Source organism: Amphiura filiformis, chromosome 19 (genome assembly GCF_039555335.1).
Source record: "Amphiura filiformis chromosome 19, Afil_fr2py, whole genome shotgun sequence".
Taxonomy (NCBI): Eukaryota; Metazoa; Echinodermata; class Ophiuroidea; order Amphilepidida; family Amphiuridae; genus Amphiura; species Amphiura filiformis.
The window spans coordinates 22,190,053-22,211,762 of NC_092646.1; the positions used below are offsets into that span (position 1 = coordinate 22,190,053).

The 21,710-nt window shown below is 37.4% G+C and overlaps 2 long non-coding RNA genes across 2 annotated transcripts; both read left to right on the top strand.

Moving 5' to 3' along the window:
• The first annotated feature begins 616 nt into the window (after window positions 1-616).
• Window positions 617-2,763, top strand: LOC140141580 (uncharacterized). The gene is made up of 3 exons (XR_011857434.1): window positions 617-705; window positions 1,575-1,726; window positions 2,663-2,763. It is a non-coding gene; the product is annotated as an uncharacterized lncRNA (long non-coding RNA).
• Window positions 2,764-13,558: 10,795 nt separating this feature from the next.
• On the top strand, window positions 13,559-17,987 carry LOC140140301 (uncharacterized). The gene is made up of 3 exons (XR_011857243.1): window positions 13,559-13,599; window positions 13,709-13,801; window positions 17,408-17,987. It is a non-coding gene; the product is annotated as an uncharacterized lncRNA (long non-coding RNA).
• Window positions 17,988-21,710: the final 3,723 nt, after the last annotated feature.

Sequence of the window (21,710 nt, forward strand, 5' to 3'; positions counted from 1 at the left end):
TAGACCATTTAAGGTTTGTAAATTGGGATCCCAAACATTTGGCATGCACAAGGGGGGCAAAGAATTTTTGGCAGGCCTAAGGGGGCAAGCGATTTTTGGTGGGCCAAGCAATTTTTGGCTTTTGGAAATTTTACCCCCCCCCCCCGGCCCGGAGTTATGTTGTAAAGAGGGCTGAAACAACAACACTTTTGTAAAACGTACATAACTCATTAACAACAATACATCTAGCAAGTTTTCAAAGTATATAATTTGTAGAATGAACTTTTGCAAAACATCAAACATCATGTTATTTTTCAATAATATATTGATTTCGATAATAAAAATCGATATTTTGACTGCTTCGACCAACAATACCGCGTCTACCCTGAAGCGTGCCGCGCGGACAAAAAAGAACCCCGAAAGTATATCTTCCTTTTCATGTCCCATCTTGTCTCTATCAGATTTATTTAACGTTTTCCATTTGTCCGTTTCAGGCCAATCGGCCTTTAATTTAAGCTATAGCAAATTCCACTGGCATAATTCTCTCAAAACTATACATTGAATTTCTAGAACTTCAGTATCATTTCAAGATTTGTAATATAGTGAAATATTTAATGTGTGTTATATTTTTAGGCATTGATGATATCTTCGTTTGGAAAACCCGTTGAGCCTAAGGAAGAAATGGTGAAACGAGACGCGCCATGCAAAGAAAGCCCTCCTGGGGTTGTAAGTATTTAAAACAAATATAAGGAAGTAAAGAGTGTTAAGAAGGCACGCTACACTATAGGCTGTCAAGAGCGGTGCTACGAAATAAACATCTCAAAAAAGTAACTAACCCCCCTTAAATAACGGGCTATTGTATTACAAATCTGCAAAATGCGTTGGAAGCAGAATTTATTTCTGCGCACTTTGACACCTCATTTAATTTGATACGATAGCCCAGAAAACAATAAAACACCGCCCAATTTAATGTATATAGTAAGGTCCAGATTTGAAAGTTGCACTTACAAACAATACAAAAACACTCGGATATCATTACACTGATTTCCTTCCATTATACTGAATACAAATCAATAGAATTTACTGCAACTTTCAAATCTTGGGTTACATTGATTTAAATGTACGCTGTGACGTCAATGTTTAGTCAATTGCTACAAATAAGGTGTCAAAGTGTGCAGAAATAAATTCTGCTTCCAACGCATTTTACAGATTGGTAATACAATCGCCCGTTATTGAATAATGGCCATTATTTAAGGGGGGTTAGTTACTTTTTTTTAGATGTTTACCTATACGTTGTGTTTGACGATAAACAACAAGACATTTGAGTTGAGAATTTCCTTTAAAAAAGGGAATGATCTGTCCTCTTTAATTTGGGATCCTTGGTTCACAGGTGCAAAGCATAATTCTTCGTGTTGAAGAAGATCGGGTGGGCATAGATGGGTTAGAGTGTTCCAGCTTGCAAGCTCGACCTAATGGACCCTATCCCAGTGACGTAGCGTCATAGGGGCACGATTGCAAAATTTGGAAAATGCCATTGCTTGTGCCGACAAGTATAGGGGGAAATAACGTTTGATTTTCATTTTATTGTTGATTAGAAAAATCAATGCATCTTGTGCAATGGAGAATCAGAAATAATTGTAGAAGACGAGAATGGGTTACGGTGTCCATGTCCAGTCTGTAGACCTGCAAAATACATGGCTAAGCCATGTACATGTCAGGAGAACAATGTGGCATCATCTGGACCTGTGTGAGTAGTCTTTTCCCCTCCTCTCCAGCCTCACTCTCTCTGATCTTAAACAACATTAATTTGCCATTTTAAGTTAAAAATGAGTATTTGCCATTCGCAGGGACAGCACTTTTGCATTGGATGCTGGAATCGTAATAGATAATTACTCTAGTCAACTGGGGTTTAAGCGCTCTTTTGAGCATGCTAGCTTCTTGTACTTGAATGTGGCACTTTCCCGTTTGTAATTTGGAAACACGTCGGGTAGCTTGTCAGTGAGCTTCATGGTATGATGGTCGGAGAGTCTTCCCGACCCGTGAAACAAAACTCAAAATGATCACGTACTTAATTTATCCGGCCAAAGTAAAAGGAATACAAGTGAGTGATTAAGTTGGTACATTCTGAGGTAACTGGAAAATTTATAAAAAGGTCACTGTGGGCCCTGGTGGAGATAACATGTTCATCTGTACATTACCTCAATACCTTTCTCTCAAATAACTTTGGCGATCACAGCTAAACGAGAAATGTTAACACGTTCAATTTGCAGCACCTGTACGATACTAGTACTAAGGGTAGACGAGGTATTATTGGTCGAAGCAGCCAAAAAATTTTCATTATCTAAATATTCAATATATTACTGAAAAATAACACCTTGATGTTTTGCAAAAGTTCATTCTACAAATCATATACTTTGAAAACTTGCTAATTTTTTGTTGTGAATGAGTTATGTACGTTTTACAAAAGTGTTGTTGTTTCAGCCCTCTTTACAACATAACTCAAGAACCACAGGACTTACAAAAGTATATATTTGAATTCTTCTACACACTCGCTATGAAATGATTAATGCAATTTTTTGCCAAAGCTCACTACCATTCGCAAGATGCTGTGAACTACCAAATCGCAACAGTTTAAAATAGGTGCTTACCTTAAACTTTACTATCCATGTTATTTTCCGTTCAGATGCAAATTACCGAGTAGAGGCGAGGGCTACATGGATGAGTCAAATGTATGCGAGAGACCATATCCATGTACCAATTGTTCTGGAGATTTGAGTATTGTAAGTAATGAATTTCATCCACCAACAGACAAAAAATATCTATTCGCTTTGCACCTGTAAATTACCTTATTGTTGTGACGATAATTCATTCGATAATTGCATATTGATCATGGTGCAGTAAGCCATGATAACCATTCATCAAGTGAACGTTTTTATATACGTAATACGTGCATCAACTGCACTGACTGAAGCGATGGTTTGTTTGTGCGTTAATAAAGACTTCACTCCTTGTTAACCCTGCGGCCGATACAGACATGCTCAGGATGGCTCATGATGATTAGTTAGACTTTATATTAATACATACATTATATTATTTTGATCAGCTTGTCTGATGATGTAAATTCATAATAAATTGTTATACTTAATCTTGTTAATTTCGTGATAGTCATTCCCGTTCCCGTTCATTCCCTCATCCCTTGGGACTCCAAATCTGGTACCTCGCTCTCATTTCCCATGGACTAATTCCCCAATTAAGATTCATAACACATGGTGGAAGGATCCTTTCGGTCAATATTTTTTTGTTATTTGGAGTCCCGTTTGCATTTTTGTTCATTTCTCGCATACATTCGCACACATTATTATCAATTATTAGTAAAATACAACAGGCATATATAATCATTATCATGGAACGAGTTTAATGTTTAAAGTTTGTTTGGTTGAAAAGCAGAGACAATATTACCACCGATTTGACCTTGACTGAGTAATGTCGATAAGATCATCGCCATAAATTTAATTTCCTTTAAGACGGTAAAGTACATACTTCTAGTTAAAGGACTACGAAATTAGTGTGCCGGTGTACCCGTATACGTAAAAAAATCCATATTGGGAGCTTATCACGGTTGCGAAGGTTGATTATAGTATGTTAAGATCTGCGCTTCTTACCTCTCGAAATGAAACGTTTGTGGAGAGTGATGTGTGTCTACAGCAATGATGACAGTCGACAAAGTATGCAGTGGCCTTGTATACAGTTTGACATAGCGCGTGCTAAATCACCAAGTTATTTTATAACTTGAAATATATTTGTCATTTCAGCTTAAAATTTGTGGTGGATTCTATGACACCAGTTGTGGTTGCCCCGATGACACAGAAAGGATTGGCATGACGGATAAATGTACACCAAAGGTTCTGTGTTCTATCGACCATGAGAGAAGATTAGTATTAGATCAAGGTAAATAAGTTAACATTATAATGTACATTTTTAAATGATATTATGTAAAAATAATATTATTATTTTATTATTTAAAAATAATATTATTATAAAGCATTTGTAGGCTGAAAACAAAGTAAAACTAAATATTATATTTTACTAACAAAAAAACTTGATATGTAAATAGGGGCCCTTAATAATCTTTACTATTTGATTTAGTCCCAAGCTAATATTTTCCTTTTCTGATTTTCGTATTGTAGACTCTGGACACAGTATCTCTAAATGTATACCATGTGAGCCAGGGATGCATCAGCCAAATAACAATAGTGGTGCTCCCTGTATACCTGTTGAAGATACGGACACTCCAATACCCGAGGATGAAGATGCTGGAAGCTCGTCTTCTCCTTGTAAGTACATTTTACGTTACAGTGTTCTTAGTTCTTAAACTATTTATCACATTTTACCAATGTTTTAGCTGAAAAGGGGAGTAATATTGTCATTCAACCATACAACCGTGGCTAAACACATTTTGTTCCCGCATGACACCTGTTGACTTACTTTGATATTGGGCTATTCCAGTTGAAATCCATACAATATTGAGGGCGCCCTGGATAAAAATGGTTGTCACGCATAGACGGTAAACGGTCGTGTATGGAAGAAACGACAGGAATGGGAATTTCAAATGGAGTACCCCAATCAGGGAATCCCATTTAAAATTGACACTCCCTGTGTGGGAGTTTAAGGTCATGTCTTATAAACCCATTATAGCTGCACAGTCCTCCAAGTCACTCCTCTCCAGTCTGGTCGCCATTGTGCTAGCCTTTCCGTCTCATGTAAGGGCATTCTTTTGTCTTGCCTTACTTGGTTTGGCTAAAATACCATGACTGCCAATATAGTGCGCCTCATATTCTACTACCAAGGAAAACAAAATCTTCGACCTTGTCGATGGATACTTCATTGGGTGTGATGTCACGCGGGTCCTCTGACATGATCTTCCATTTCGCTGGGTTGATTTTGATTCCCAATCTGTTAGTGGAGAAATGTCTCTCATGTCTCTTTTGAATCATTTTTATATAAACTTTATGCTGATTGTCAACTGTGCTCATTCATGTTCATTTCAGCTTCAAAACCAACAGGTCCAAGCGCTTCGTCAGTACCTCCACATCAGACTCATAATAATGAACCAGGTAAAAATGCACACCTTGTAATAAAGTTGCTATATTTATTTATTATTCCTATGATATGAATATTCATTATTGATGCTTTGAATGTGTTTGTGTTGTAAAAAACTACAATAAAGAAATTGAATTTTAATCAATATTCCTTCAAAAATACCTTCGGTGACGCCAATGCGGGAGTGGACGTCAACTATTGTATGCATGTAAAATGGTGTGAAAATACAAATCAAAAGGTTAAAAATTTGGAGCATAAAACTTATATTATACTTGGGAAATGATTGAGCATCATTAATGATCTCCTGCTAAACATTAGACTCAGTTTTAACCACCATTTATCAGTGGGAGCTGGTAGCCTAATAAGGCGCCCGTCTAGAGATCGGAAGGTCGTGGGTTCGATTCCAAAGCCGGGACATTCCCTTGCTTTTTTTTAAAGTTGGGTTGTGTGCCGGTCGGGATTTGTGTTTACTTAATGTTTAATTGTAACACTTTGGGTTGGTAAACTGTTCATTCTTTCTCATAAAACGATAGTTTCGAAAAATATAATTGGATTGTTTCAGATCAAAACATACCATCGAGTAATTGTGCACCTTGTACCAGCAAGTGTCCGACAGAAGATCATGGTGTCTCGATGATGGCAACATTGAGTGATGATCAAATGATGGCGCTGAAGGAGTTACTGCGAGAACATAGTATTAACCAGACAATGTCGCTGAAGCAGTTACTGCTAGAGCATAGTAGCAACCAGATGATATCGATGAAGCAGTTGCTGCATGAGCAATTGTGGACCACCATTCCTGTGGCGTTACTCTCGCCAGTATTTACGGTCGTTGTTGTTGCACTTATTGCATACATATTGACGACAGTTTCCACAAATCTAACTCCCAAAATCAAGAGAGCGATAGAAATACTGTTGCAGCCCCGTGGTCATGAAGGTAAGATATTAACATTAATAATGAGTCATTCTGGTTTAATTTGGTTTCGAATACTTTTTGAAAATGCATGTAATATTCAAATAATACGAGACTAAATTTCCAAGAAAGAAAGAAAGAAAGAAAGAAAGAAAGAAAGAAAGAAAGAAAGAAAGAAAGAAAGAAAGAAAGAAAGAAAGAAAGAAAGAAAGAAAGAAAGAAAGAAAGAAAGAAAGAAAGAAAGAAAGAAAGAAAGAAAGAAAGAAAGAAAGAAAGAAAGAAAGAAAGAAAGAAAGAAAGAAAGAAGGAAAGAAGAAAGAAAGAAAGAAAGTTAGTTTAATAAACCTGTTTATCTAAAATCATCGAACCTCAGTCATATACCGTAGAATTCCGTCTAGAAGCATATATGCCTCTAAACGAGGGGTTTTTTTAACGAAAGATATGAAAGGCCAATACCCTTCTCAAAAACATTGCAATACATTGGTCTTACAAATATACATGTGTGTACAGCCGCCTTTATCAGCTATATAGTTGTTCAAACTCCAAATAACGTTTTTGCTGAGAGTGTCTGCCTCTTGTCTCTTGTGTCAAAAAAACCTCGTTTAGGGGCATATATATGCTTGTAGACGGATTTTTACGGTATTGCACTTTCAAAATCGTCGTTATTTAATAATATACAGGTGTGCATGAACAGGACCCAGAAGACCCTGAGAGAAACGGCAATCAAGAACCTGACGACAACAATGGTATAGACCATTCCTATGATAGGCACATTCTTGCCGTTGATGGGGTAAACATCAATATCATGTATCATAAAATTATAAAAAGGATATCGCGTGATTATAAATCAACAAAAGCGAGGTCAAGAAATGCATGATATCGATGATTACCTCATCAACGGCAGAAATGTGTCAATTATAGACCACTTGACATCACTGTTTATCAACAAAGGCGAGGGACTCGCCTATCGATATGCTCGAACGAGCCGCTACACTGTTCAATGGCTTTCCTGTACTATATGAAATGTGGCGGGCGATTTAAAATGCACGTGCCCTTAGCAGACTACGATGCGTACGCACACTGCAGGGCAAAGAACAATTGAAATTGCCATAATGCGCGCGCATACTGCCGGGCAATGACGTCAGATGCCAAGTGGTCTATAGGAATGATTCTTATATTTTTCAACAATGTTTGCCGACAAATATTTTGCTATAACATTTTGACAGCATTTTTCAATGAATTTGCAACTGTATGACAAAACTGGCGAAAATAGTAACTTTTCGCACAAGATTGGCAAATTTAAAGAGAATTGGCCATTGCTCATTGAAATAGGCCATTGCTCTAGTATATGGACAATGTAAGTGTGCTCTTTCATTTAATGACATAAAATTTGAAAAATATTGAAAGTATCACTTGAGGTTTTGACTTTTAAAAGCTACATTTTGGTCAAAAATTGTGCATGAATAGGTTTTCAACAGATTTACCACATTCGCCTTGCTATAAACATTGAATTGCGTCATCTGTTGACGTAATGAAAACAAGTGTTTTTAGCGGGAAGTGTTAGCTTTCGTTCAATATAAAAAATTTCTGATGTATGGATGAAGGGAACACTTGAGGTTTTGACATAAAACAATCACTGATACCTATTTTCCACTAGTCACCAGCTAGAAGCTCACGCAGCTCTTATCATGCACTCAACCGTGTAGAGTAAACACAGACTGTGTTCTCTACAGGGTAGTGCTGCTTGGACAAAATTGTGTGCCCAGGTGTATCGAGGTGGAAACTGTGCATAGATGCGTTAAGAGAATCGTTTTGTAGCCAAACCTTTCCACATGATTTTGTCTAAAACCAAAACACATTTATAAGATAACACGTTTATAACGTTTTAAAAACATTTGTTGTGTGTTGGCTGGGTCATCAGTACCAAAAAACTAATTAAAATGCACTTTCAAAAAACGTCGTTATTTGTTTGATAATATGCAGGTGTGCATGAACAGGACCCAGAAGACCCGGAGAGAAACGGCAACGAAGAACCAGACGACAATAGTGGTATAAACCATTCCTATAGTTGGCAAAGTCTTGTCGTTGATGGGGTAAACATCGATATCACGTATCATAAAATTATAAAAGCGGGGGTACGAAGGGTATCACGTGATTATAAATCAACAAAAGCGAGTCCAAGAAATGCGTGATGTCGATGATTACCTCATCAACGGCAGAAATGTGTCAATTATAGGAATGATTCTTATATTTTTCAAAAATAGGTTGTTGACACGGTAATTAATATTTTCTTATTCATTTGGATGAGAAAATTTTATATAAATGAGAAAATTTTAAATTCTAATACTTTTGTCCAATTCTCATCGTTTTGAAAGAATTCTCATTTTAAATTTTCCACTAGTGAATTGCGTCTCAGTTCCCCTTTCTTGTTAAGTGACGGCTGCTCTACTCACTCCCAGAATGTAGGTTTAAAAAGATTTTTTTTAAACGACGTTTGAATAGCAATGAAGCATAAAAACGTCCATTTAAATGAGGTAAAAGCAACAAGTGTATAGTCGCTAGCACTGCAAGTGATATAATAATGCCAGTTTAGGCATTTGACTATCAGAAAACGCCAATCATTTTTAACGTTGCAAACATCCATCTAGAATCTAGGTTGACCAAAAAACACATGGACTAATACACTTACCTTGCTGACTGGTAAATCTTTCGATGAATATATTTCCCCTTTTGGTGGAAATTTAGTTTTATTTGCAATCATTCATTTAATTTCATTTGAATCCGGAGCAGGGATCACAAATTTTCTCCACTCATACGGTTTTTGGTTATTGCAGAGACAGGCTATAAAGTTATAGCATTATTGTTAGTGTCTCCAAGCAACCTGTGTTTGTAAGATAAATAAGATGTTCAAATAAGATTATAATTGTTATATTTTGTAGCAAGTTCGTCAATTTGTTTTGAATATCGACTTAAAAGCAGATTGATTTGTCAAAAAAGCCTATATCAATTATTTATGCAGGGGTTCAACAGGAACAGCATCCAGAATATCATGAAGTGGAATTTGAGAACGCACCAGAGAGAGACGGCAGTCCAGAACCTGATAACATCAGCATGTCTATTATAGGAGGTATGACCATTTGAAGACTGTAGTGGAAGAAGTGCTCAATTTGTAGTTAAGAAAATGAATGTACATTTTGAATGTTTCCTTTCTTAAAAGAGTCATCATTGATTTGTCAAAATATACCACATGAGTCCACTGGATTCGCCATCATTGATCATTATATTTTTTTTTCTTTTTTTTCATGAAAGAATATTGAACAAAATAGAAAATTCCAATTATGGGTTTATCATACTTTCCTAAAGAAAATATGTTTTCATGTTAACATACTAAAGAAGCACAAAACCCAAATAACAACAACAGCTATTAACGCTTCTTTGATCTTTGACCCCACTCTGTATACAGGTCAAATGAAGCTTTAAAAATGGTACGTCATATCATGTAGCGCGAATTAGAAGAAATAACACAACAGACGATCAAATGACACCATTTAGCTAATTACCCGATTGATCCATATTGGTGTAACATGCCGTAACAAGCTTGAGTCAGTATGAAAACATGACTCGTCATTGTAACCTTTCCCTTAATAGTCCTCTAAAATAGTTAGCCATCTATTATCATGAAAATTATGCACTCTCGCGGAATGTCCAATTAACTCATGACTATTTAAAAATGCTAGCGAGCCAGCATCAGTAGTTAGCATCGGTAGTGAAGGCGGATGAGTTACGACCTCCAAAGTCAACGGCAGTCCACTGGCGGATGAACAGAGGAGAAGGGAAATGATGGTTATCCTTAGTCGACCCTGTAGAAGGCTACAGTATTAGCCTAGAGGTAGAGGGTGGTCATGTAGTTTGTGCTAGGCTATCTGTCGGAAGGTTGTAAGATCATGAGCATGCCGTGGTTCGGAGAGTCACGTAAATGGTGGTCCCGTGTACCAGACGAGCAATATATAAGTTTCAGGCCTTTTTGTAAAGAGCAGGGGATCAGCCCGGGCCTGTTGTCTTGCGCCGCCCTTAGGGGCTTGGCAGCCTATCGATCCGTGGCGCGCTTTGGGGATGATAATCCAGAAAGCGTGGATAATTACCGTATTATTATTATTATTATATAAGAATGTGCAGGGATTCCCCAGGAACAGCAACCGGAAGATCATCCATTGGAGAACGCACCCGAGAGTGACGGCAGTCCAGAACCTGATCACAGTAGTGATATGCCCATAGGAGGCAATGTATGACGTTTAATTAACACTGTGAAAACGTTTTCATTATCTATAATCTCTTCTCTTAAGGGATCGGGTAGCAACATTTGCACCGTAATTTTTATGGGATATGAGAGCACATCAGACTCATCAAATTGCATTCTGAATACAAGGGATGTCCTTCTGATAAACTTTAAAATAATATTTTAAAAAATTGATATTTTTGACATTTAACATCCTCGAAATAAACTTTACAAACCTAATGATATGTATGTACTTAGCTCTTTTCGGGAAAATCTTCAATACGAAAGGTCCAAATTTTTAAATGATGGACGGCTTTCCCTCCCAGCTATAGGTGCACTTTAAGAACATATCATTAGGTTTATAAAGTTTACTACGAGGACTGTTAAATATCACACATATCATTTTTTTAATAAATTATATCGCTAATTTAAAAACAAAAAATTAAAATTATTTAATATCAGAAGGGCATTTTGGTGTGTCTGATGCGCTCTCAGGTTCCACAAAAAAATACTGTGCAATCGTTGCTATCCAATTCCTGAACTCTTCGTTTTTCAGTGTTCCTTTTGTCATTAGCGGCTCAAAATATATCATGAAAAGTAGATGATTCTATCATACATGTGTTGCCTCAAATTGTCATTACACAGTGGCCGAGCGGAACGGGCTACGACTCATAATCGGAAGGTTGCAGGTTCGAGCCCCGGCTACGCCATCGTGTTGTGCCCTTGAGTAAGGCACTTTATCTCGATTACTCCTCTCCATCGAGGTGTGAAATGGGGAGCTGTTATGAATACTGTCCATTGAGCGCCGCCCAAAGGTATGAGCATGCCTTGGGCATTGTATGGCAGCTGACATATTCTAACGACGGCGGAATAAATGACAAGCGCTTTGGTACATGTTCACATGTGAAAGGCACTGTATAAATACCAACATTTATTTATTTTTTATTTATATGACCATCCCTTGAAAATCACTTTTCTAAGTAGTGTCATAATTTCTTGATTTATTTGCAATTATTTTCATAACCATTCTTTTACTATGATAATGTCAATATGCTTTTATATACGCAAACAAAAGAAACGACAGAAAATCAAATGGTAAATCTATCCTTTCTGTAAGTCATTTGGAATTTGAGATTCTAAGATATTTTCCTCACAAGTTTCCACATACCAGCAATTAGCAACCCAATATAATAAGTTAATTATTTGTGACCGTACACGACGAATAAGCCGTAAATTCCTCCCCAGTCAATTTTGTTTTATTTTGTGTTTAGAAAATATATATCATAAGCTTTAGAATGGTACATCATTTGACTTCAAACGATATCCAGAAACGGGGTTAACATTGCTGGTAATAAATATGAAACAGTCATAATTGGCCGTCATTTCAAATCATCCCCATGTCAACGAGTTTCAGAAATGTCTTCTCATTGTTAATTGATGGTTATACATACCTAGACAAAATACAATGCTTTGTAACCCATCACTTGAACAGGATTTAGCCAAAGCAAACAAAGCTTAAGAATTCTATAGACATCTAAGGTAGGAGCTTACTATCCTTTTTAACAATAGGGTTATTGATTGGTTTAAAAGGTGTTTGACTATCAAAATGAGATACATGTCCAACCAGTTTGAGGTACCGATGAATACGACCTTCATGTACATTTTACACTGTAACTCAGAACACAATTCAGGACATTTACGGCTCATTCGTGGTGTACGGTCACATTTTGTTAGCATCGACTGCATCGCTATAGAACATCGTTTTCTTTTCTTCTTTTTCCTAGCAAAGAGAAAGAAACAAAAGAAGAAACGCCCAGAACCATTGCACATCTCGCCTGTGCCTGACCATACGGAGAAAAGCCCGAAAGGATTGCACCGCTCACCGGGTTCTGTGACAGTGCCCGTCCTTACGACGAAAGACCCAGAAGCAGCGCACTCATGGCCTGTCTCGTCTGTGCCTGACCATACGGAGAAAAGCCCGAAAGGATTACACCGTTCACCGGGTTCTGTGACAGTGCCCGTCCTTACGACGAAAGACCCAGAAGCAGCGCACTCATGGCCTGTCTCGCATGTGCCTGACCATACGGAGAAAAGCCCGAAAGGATTACACCGTTCACCGGGTTCTGTGACAGTGCCCGTTCTGACGACGAAAGACCCAGAAGCAGCGCACTCATGGCCTGTCTCGCATGTGCCTGACCATACGGAGAAAAGCCCGAAAGGATTGCACCGATCACCGGGTTCTGTGACAGTGCCCGTCCTTACGACGAAAGACCCAGAAGCAGCGCACTCATGGCCTGTCTCGCCTGTGCCTGACCATACGGAGAAAAGCCCGAAAGGATTACACCGCTCACCGTGTTCTGTGACAGTGCCCGTTCTGACGACGAAAGACCCAGAAGCAGCGCACTCATGGCCTGACATTTCGAAGAAAGGTAAAAAAAGATATCTTTAAAATATTGTTTCCCTTTTCGTATGAAGGCGTACGATAGATACCAAATAGATAACATGTATGGAATAGACATGCTAATAAAGTGAACAAAATAGCAAACGTGACAGTAATCCGAAAGACAAAATGTGACACCCAAATTAATGTAGGATAAACTAGAGGGTTCTGAACGCTGAACACTGAACGCTGAACACTGAACGCTGAACACTGCACGCTGAACACTAAACGGTCGGATGATTTAAAAGTATGGGCACTGAAAAGGTTTTAGTTTTAGGTTTTATTAAACAGATGCATCGCAGCCAAAGGCTGAATTGAGTACCGTTTTACAAAAATAACAATATAAATATAAATATACATAAATACAAGATTATACAAAAAACAGACCAATTAGATGAGACATATCAAAATGTGAGCAATCAAAAAAACAACAACAACAACTTTGGATGGAGTCTGAGGAGAATGAAGAGGATGGAAGCCAGAGGCGAGACCTACCTACTTGAAGATGGATATAGTATGGTACCGGGCTGTTGGCGAATCTTTCAGTGCGCATTGTCAGCCTGGAAAACTCATCATTCCTGAGACTCCTACCATGGACCTACTTCCTTCTACGAGGGAGAAGCCCGCTAGTGCGTTCACATGATGGAAGCGAATGAGCAAAAGTAAGGCAGTGACTTTCCCTCCTAGTGGAAAGGGGGTCCAAGTTGCAAGTACTGAGAGCATGTTTGTAAGAAATGAACTTGTTATAACCTAATATAATCTTGCAGGCCCTCTTCTGGATACGTTCAATCAAAACTATGTTTTTAGATGAATAATGTCCTAAAATGACTGTCATTTGTTATTTATATCCAGGTGAAGACCCAAACGAAAAAACCGACGGAAAATCAAATGGTAAGTCGATTATTTCTGTAAGTCATTTGGAATTTGAGATTCTTAGATACTTCCCCCACATACCAGATCATATTTTTCTTTCTTTTTTTTTTTTTTTTCTTTTTTTCAGTAAGGAGAAGGAAATCAAAGAAGAAATTAACGTATACAGTGCCGCCTGGAATATCGCACCGCTCACAGTATAAGCCTGTGCGTACGAAGAAAGGTAAAAAACACAAAAACACTTGTCCCTTTTCGTATAACACATAATATAGGTAACAAAATACGATAAACATGATAAACTTGTTTTAGTTATTTTGAACATGTTTCAAAGTATGTTCGGCTCATAATTGGCGAAAAAGTGAGACTCATTACAGGCGACTGTCCAGATAACATGGCGATATTGGTCCGATGGTGGCCCGATATATGTTCAATATTGGCCCAATATCATTTGCTCATGGGCCCAAGATTGGTCCAAGATTGGGCTTGGGCCCAATATTGGGCCTATATTGGACCAATTTAGGCTGCCACTGTGATGCCAATATGAAGATTACCGATGGTAAGCCAAGATTGGCCCAATATGGGCAGCAAAATAATGCCGATGCCAAGATTGGCGTTCGAAAACCAACGTTGGGCCAATATATGCATGTTATCTGGGATGTAAGGTTTCTCCATGTACAGCGAATTTTGTGTGTCTATCTGTTCTGCTTGAATCTTGCCTTCATCATAATCATGTGGCATGTAAAGAGCATACATTCGAACAGATTCTTCCCCAGATAGACGAAGGATGTGCCTAGTGTTAGTCATGTCATATATATGGCGTTTAAGACATGATCTGTACGCTTAATATTTAGCATAATCTTGTAGCAGCGGGAAGCAAAAGCATTTATTTTGCTTTCCATGTCTTGTGAAAGTACCTAGGATTTACAGCCATATGGGAGAACGGTCACGCAGGTAGTGTGGAATAGTTTTGACTTTTGCCGAGTTAGATAATTGTGAGCTTCCCCACATACGTTCCAACTTCCGAATAGCACACTATGCAAATGATTTGCGTCTTTTAAAGTCGCTTGCAGCAGATCCCATTTTGTAGCGAAGCTGTTAAATGAAATCTGTCACATGGTTAATGAGTTTACCGTAGATTTGAAGTATTGGATGGGGATGACACTTAACTGTCATATCCGAGATCTGGTACTGTTGCCGTACTAGTCAGCTGTGCCTGATAGTGGATTCCAACAAAGCGATGTCATAAGCAAAAACCAATTCATTTAAACTTTGGCAGAATGACGTCTGGAGCCGGAGCAGCAGCTGGAGCGGCGAGGATGTGTTTCAACTCTCGCGTTGAGATCTGACGTGGCATTCTTCAGTAGAAAATCTACTAAAAATATAAATACGAATGGCACCAGAACATCGCGCTGTGAAACTCCAGTAGTGACATGTGACATCAAAAGAATGATCAGAAATGTTGCCATCTACCATTACCGGACTTTATGAATTGTCGTATGGTGCACTTATGGCATTGGCCATAGCACTGTGAACATGACCTTCCTATTGATAGAATCAAAGGCTTGCACTTATGGCATTGGCCACAGCTTTCAGGATTCCATAATGTCATAGCACTGTGAACATGACCTTCCTATTGATAGAATCAAAGGCTTGCACTTATGGCATTGGCCACAGCTTTCAGGATTCCATAATGTCATAGCACTGTGAACATGACCTTCCTATTGATAGAATCAAAGGCTTGCACTTATGGCATTGGCCACAGCTTTCAGGATTCCATAATGTCATAGCACTATGAACATGACCTTCCTATTGATAGAATCAAAGGCTTGCACTTATGGTATTGGCCACAGCTTTCAGGATTCCATAATGTCATAGCACTGTGAACATGACCTTCCTATTGATAGAATCAAAGGCTTTCTTAAAATCTATAAATGTGACTGTAAGAGGAAGCTGGTAATCTTGGATATCTACATGCAGAGTTGGTGCGCACAGCTTATCCCTATCCGAAATTCAGGCTTAGTTGCATCTATAAAGATGGGTCGACATGATCTCGGATTCTGATTATCATGATCCTTTTATTGCTGTAAACCTTATCAGTAAATGACACGATAGAAATTCCCTGGTAATTGGTCAAATGTTCCCCTATTTAGAGAGAGGAACCATCTGTGAGAGAGTAGTAAACTTCAGTACAAAAATCATGTCTATCACTGCAATAATTGCATCTCCGCCATTATGGAGTGATTCAGATGTAATTGCACAGTATAGAACTGCAGGTTTGTTTTTCGTCATTTGGTGTATGGCTTCAAGTGTCTCCTCACGTGTTGGTGGGTTGATCTCATGGATTGACAGGCCCGGGAGAGGGGGGGGGGCACTTCAATATGAAATGGATATAGGTGTAGGGCTGGCACTTTCGCACTAAGGGGCATTCGGTGAGAGCAAAATGTAAAAAATATGGGGTCATGGGTGAGAGCATGATTTTGGCATTCGGTGAGAGCAAAATGTGAAAAATATGGGGTCATTGGGTGAGAACATGACCTTTTTTTTAAATGGAATCTTTGGGTGAGAACCAAAACAGCGCCACAAAAACCTCGAAAATCGAATTTCTAGTTAATTTCTTTATTTTTCAAAATAAGTAACAAAATCAGTGATAAATGAAAGTTGCTGTTCAAATTGAACTTGTAAGGGTCTTTGGGTAACAGATCAAATGGAAAAATAGGGGGTCTTCGGGTGACAGAGCGCGGAGCGAGCATGTGTTCGTAAAAAAATATGGGGTATTTGGGTGACAGCGATGCTGAAAAAGGGGGTCTTAACAGCCCTACATACGCGTCACCTCCAGTTGGAGTGCCCCCCCCCCCGATCCCTATCCGAAATTCAGGCTTAGTTGGGTCGACATGATCTCGGATTCTGATTATCATGATCCTTTTATTGCTGTAAACCTTATCAGTAAATGACACGATAGAAATTCCCTGGTAATTGGTCAAATGTTCCCCTATTTAGAGAGAGGAACCATCTGTGAGAGAGTAGTAAACTTCAGTACAAAAATCATGTCTATCAATGCAATAATTGCATCTCCGCCATTATGGAGTGATTCAGATGTAATTGCACAGTATAGAACTGCAGGTTTGTTTTTCGTCATTTGGTGTATGGCTTCAAGTGTCTCCTCACGTGTTGGTGGGTTGATCTCATGGATTGACAGGTCCTGAGCAGCTGGTGGAGGTAGTTCAGATAGTGGCTGACCATTGCTGTTGTAGTACATCCATTCGGCAAGTAGTCTAGGTCCTTGTCACTCGTTGGTGGAGTACCATCTCTTGCTTTGATCTAGACATTGAATTTCTCTTCTTTGCCAGAAAGATCATGAATAATAATTATTGTCCATAAGGTGGTATAGTCATCTTTTGAGTCTGCTGGTCGGAGTAAATGATTCATTGCGATTATTAAAAATACATTATAATTCTTTTTTTTTCTAATACGGTATCTTATGAATAAAAACATAACTTACTGGAGTCAAGTTTTATTTCTGATAAAGAGGGGTGTTAAAAGTTTTCACAATCCGTCAAGTTTCATGTAATGATCGTAATGAGAACTTGCTTAATATCGCATTTATGCAAATTTAGGGTCAAAGGGTCATCCCCATTTCATTTGTTTTTATCTATAACATATTACAAAAACAAGGATTTTAATGTATTACATAAATTTTGATAAATCATTTTCATCACTATTATACAACGTAATATCTTTAACTTTTTGATGTAACCACGATGTGAATTAGAGCTACCCAATGAGAGTATTTGTTTTACGAATTACAATTTTCTTCTTTTTTTTTTTTTAGGAAAACCAACTACAGCCGTCTTCAAAGAGGCAACCGGCGAATGGACCACACAAATTTCGGATAGCAAACATAAAGATAAATTTTACTAAGATTTAAGAAATAAAAAGAAAACTAAGCATGATAAGGGGCTGTGCAATGATTATGTGGCCCGGGAAGATAAATTTCCTATTAAAGTGGAAAAAATTGCTCAATCCCTCTTGATGTGCCCGAAAATCCAGGCGGCATTGGACACGTGACACGTGACGTACGAGGCTGGCGAAAATACAAGGCTGATAGCCCCATTCAAAATACACGGTTAGCAGTTATAAATTGAAAAAACAACATACTTACAGTGTGGTACATTGTCGTACCCCAACGGTTTTAGAGTAAGATAATTTTGCTTTGACATCACATATCAAATTTATAATATTGTTTGTGAAGACTTCATGATTATGTGTTAATCCAATAGCGACGTCAAAAATGGCGATATCGCATCCACCACCGCCTGCGAAAATCCTTAATTCGGGTCGGAGGGGAGCATGACATGGCGGTGTTTGCATTCAAATATGAGACAAAATAATAAGGTCGACATAAAGAAATCCCAAAGGGGTATCCGCCCATTGTGAATTTTCTCTGGAGGGGGAAACGCCCCATACTTTCGTTTTGATAATTATTATATGAACCGAAAGTCCTATGGAAATATGAATGCGATTAGGCCTAAAAATATTGTTTGATTGGCGTAACATTAAAAAATTAGGGTAGGTAGGTAGGGATCTTTTTTAGAAATTTTTTTAGTATATTCAAGGATATTCTTTGTGATTAAATGTTACTCAAGTTACCAATGCAACTTTTAAAGCTGTAAATGGCATTTAATAAAAGCCTTGGATCTTTTTTCTTCTTTTTTAAATTAAATTTCTTATTTCCATTTTATTTTTTATTTTTTTGCAAAAAAAGAAGAAATAAAGTCTAGGGTCGGGCCTAATTTTAGGGTAGGTCGGGTTACGCCAATCATACGATTTTTAGGCCTTATTTGCTTCCATGATTGACTCATTTCATATAAGATCAATGTATTAATATGAAGAAGAGCGCTACATTGTTTTAGTTAAATGGCACTTACCTTTTCATGGTCTGATTTCCAAACTTGAACAGGACTATTGAATAGGCATAGCCGCTGTAAGGAGCCTCAGTTGTGAGCAGATAATTTTGTTTTAAGGGTGGTCTTAACCCTGGAATTATGGAAACTTTTAGGCCTCATAACTTTTAAATTGTTGGTCTAAAGTATATAAAAGTAAACATATTTAGAATGGCAAAGACTTGATAAATTCATCTGTGAGGTCAAATTTAGGCCAAAATGCTTATTTTGGGACCAAATCCCCCAAAACGTTGTTTTTGGCCGACTTTGTTTTCATTCAACGTAACAAAAAATTCTTCGGCAATTTTTTTATTATTATTATTAATTGTTAGGAACCGGTTTTTTTGTTGGTTTTGTTGTTGTTGTTGTTGTTGTTGTTGGGTTTTTTTTTACCAACTTTGAGAAATTTGTAGCAAAAATGGCCAAAAAACGCTTAATTTTCAAAAATAAATCATAAATCGCCTAAATTTCAAATATGTTTGGTGAAGTTGATCAAAATTCAAAAAATTTTAAAAAACGGATCCTAAATATTTTTATCTAGTTTTAAAAAAAAAAAATTTTGGTCCAAGAATTTTTTGTTAGATTGAACGAAAAAAAAAACGTTTTGGGGGATTTGGGGCAAAAAATTAGCAATTTGGCCCACATTTGACCTCACAGATGAATTTATCAAGTCTTTGCCATAAATATGTATACTTTTACCAACAATTTAGCAGTTATTAGGCCCGAAAGTTTACATAATTCCAGGGTTAAGACCACCCTTAAAGCACTTTTCTTTTCACTTTTATTGTGTTATATTTATAGAGTGCCTACATTGTATAAAGCATAAGTGTGTGCCAAAATGTAATTATTGTGTGTAAATGCTTCGTAGAGGCTGTTGTATACTTTTATACGTGACGCCAAAACAGGCCATAAGTTTTAGTAACCCAGAAATATAGTTGAATTATGGATATTGTGTTTCGCTATAAAAGGTTATTAGGCCCGAAAGTTTCCATAATTCCAAAGTTAAGCACTTTTCTTTTCACTTTTAATGTGTAATATTATAGAGTGCCACATTGTATAAAGCCTAGTTGTGTGCCAAAAATGTAATTATTGTAGTAGTGCTCGGTGGTGTAAATGCTTCGTAGAGGCTGTTGTATATACTTTTATACGTGACGCCAAAACAGGACATAATCTTTAGTCACCCGAAAGTATTCAAATAAGTTGAGTTACGGATATTGTTTTTCACTAGGGCTGTGCAATACTTATGAGCCCGTGACATTTCAATGGCTCAAAATAATGTACTTAAAATCAGTTGCTAAAAAACAAAAAAACAATGAGACTGAAGTGTCAAGTGTCATAATTTGTCTCCTACAAGAATAATGTTATTATTAATTATATTATAGCAAATGTCAAAAATTTGTACATTTCTGGTAAAAAACATATTTTGTTGAATGTATATATATAAAATGTTAATACATGTACATAAGTTACAATGTTCAGTATAAATGTATTTCAGATGATTCTGGAATCATCTAGACACAGTGAACGAAGGTAGAAGAGTTCAAATATTAAGGGATGTGGTATGAACGTTTGGACAGTATTTATTGTGGGACATTAGAGCACATCAGACATATCGAATTGCATTTTGAATACGAAGAATGTCCTGATGATATCAAATAATTTTGACTTTTGAAATTCGCAATGTAATACACATTTTATGGCAAATGATTAAAATTGATATTTTTGATATTTAACAGTACTCGAAGTAAACTTTATAAATCTGATGATTTATACTTAAAGTGTATGTACGTGGGAGCCGACGATCAACTGACAATTTTGACCTTTCGTATAGAAGATTTGGATTTTTTTCCCAAAACACCAACAAAAATAGGTCTTTGGGGGGAAAAGTCCATATCTTCAAGCTCCCAGCTACATACACTATAAGAATATATCATTAGATTTATAAAATTTACTTCGAGGACTGTTATATATCAAAAATGTGAAAAATATCAAATTTTAATATTTTGTCATAAAATTTGTATTATATCGTGAATTTCAAAAATGAAAATTATTTGATATCAGAAAGACATTCTTCGTATTCAGAATGCAATTCGATATGTCTGATGTGCTCTCATGTCCCACAAAAAATACTGTCGAAACGCTCAAAACGCTCATATTCGTATACTCGTATGAGATAAAGGCCTAAAAATAAAAATGTACAGTAGCATACTAGCGGGCCAGCTATAGTATAAATGTTAACAACATAATTATGGCGGATGTAAAATGTTTGGAGTATTATAATTTAGTAAATTCAAGTTTATATGAGTATTATTATACTATTAATTTATTACATGAAATGTAACTACCAATTGGTAGATTGAAAAATGCCATCTGGTCTAACCATGACATCACCAGATCGCTGAAAGTAAGGATCTACCAGTCGCTCATCCTCCCTATTGCCACCTATGGGTCAGAATCCTGGGCGTTACATGAATCCGATCGACACAGACTGGATGTGTTTGAAATGCGATGCCTTAGGGCAATGCTTGGAGCTTCACTACTTAACAAAATCCGCAACAATTCCATCAGACAGAGTCTCAACATCACTAGCTCCATTAATGATGTTATCTGCCGGAGACGTTGAAATGGGCTGGGCATATCTTCAAGCTTCTTCAGGATGCCTCTACATCGGCTTCCCCACCAAGCCTACATTAATGACTTCAGCAAGAAAAGACCACCAGGTCGTCCACCAACCAGATGGAAGGACCAAATTCAGAGGGACTTGGGAATGACCCCACATGAAGCAAAGACACACGCAACAGACAGAACTGAATGGAGGAGGCTTACTCGGCAGAGGGCAAAGGGCCACACCGGGCTGAGCAGATAAGTCAAGTAAGTCAAATTAAGTAACTACCAAAGTAGCTGTATACTCTGCTGTATACATGTGTAAAATTAAAATAAACAGTTCACGAATGTGTATCTATGTCAGTGTTTTGTGTTCGATTTGGTTTAAAATGTTGTTCAAAGTGGAACAATTTGACCCGGGTAATTTGAAACCACTTTGATTAAGATCTGAGCCAGTTTGATCTTTTACCCCTGTGGATACCAAAACTTGACTTTTGACCTTTATGGCTATCAAGAACTGTACATCGTCGATAGGTCAAACTATACTTTTCTGAATAGTAATGGAGAGTGGAATGAATTGGTATGTGT